Genomic DNA, 842 nt, shown 5'->3' with positions numbered 1-842 from the left:
ATCAGCACAAGAAGGATAGGCTAGCAAGCTAAAAATTTCCATGGAAACTATAAATTGTTAGGTAATGCATCCTTACCGAGCACGTGCGGACCACATCTTCTTCTCGGTATCTTTTAAACGATATTAGTTTGTTAAACCTATGATACGCTCGGATTTTGCACTCTTTTAAGGCAATTATTTGGTTCGTTTTAAGTGTAAAAGTTGCATTACATGTCTATTATTTGCATATTTTATCTATTTTGACGTGTTTTGTAAGAAATGTGAAAAATAGGGCCTAAAAATACAGCAAAAACTCGAAGATGGAAATCTTGAGTTTATGAGCCAGCCATCGGTCCGCTGCAGTCTTGCCGGAGACCCCTACCCCTGTAGCGGCCCGCTTCAGAAAATAGAGCTGAGAAGAACAACACGCCCATCGACCATTGGAGATGCGCAACGACCGCTGATTGAGAGACAAGAGCTACGAAATGCTTGCCAGCCGCCGCTGAACAAAGTGCAGCGGTCCGCTAGAAAAACGTGGCGAACAGAATTTTCTTATTTTCTCTCCAAGACTTATCATACTATGCTGAAGATTTGCCATATTATTATTGCACACGAGTTGGAGGCTATAAATACCCCTCAAGCTTCATCAAAGGAACCTTTTGCTACATATTTTCCAGAGCATAATATTTGAGAGTTCCTTCCACTGTTTATCATTGCTTAAGTTGTTTGAAGAGTGGATTAAAGAGAAGATCAAGACTAAAAAAGTTCAACCTTTGGATTTTATCGTTATAGTTCTTATGTTTTCTAAGTTTTCCCTACAAACCATGGGTTCAAATTATTCCATTATGTGTAACAGAATTCAT

Source organism: Salvia hispanica, chromosome 4 (assembly GCF_023119035.1).
Source record: "Salvia hispanica cultivar TCC Black 2014 chromosome 4, UniMelb_Shisp_WGS_1.0, whole genome shotgun sequence".
NCBI lineage: Eukaryota > Viridiplantae > Streptophyta > Magnoliopsida > Lamiales > Lamiaceae > Salvia > Salvia hispanica.
The sequence above is the reverse complement of the archived record's forward strand: the minus strand, read 5'-3'. Positions refer to the sequence as shown.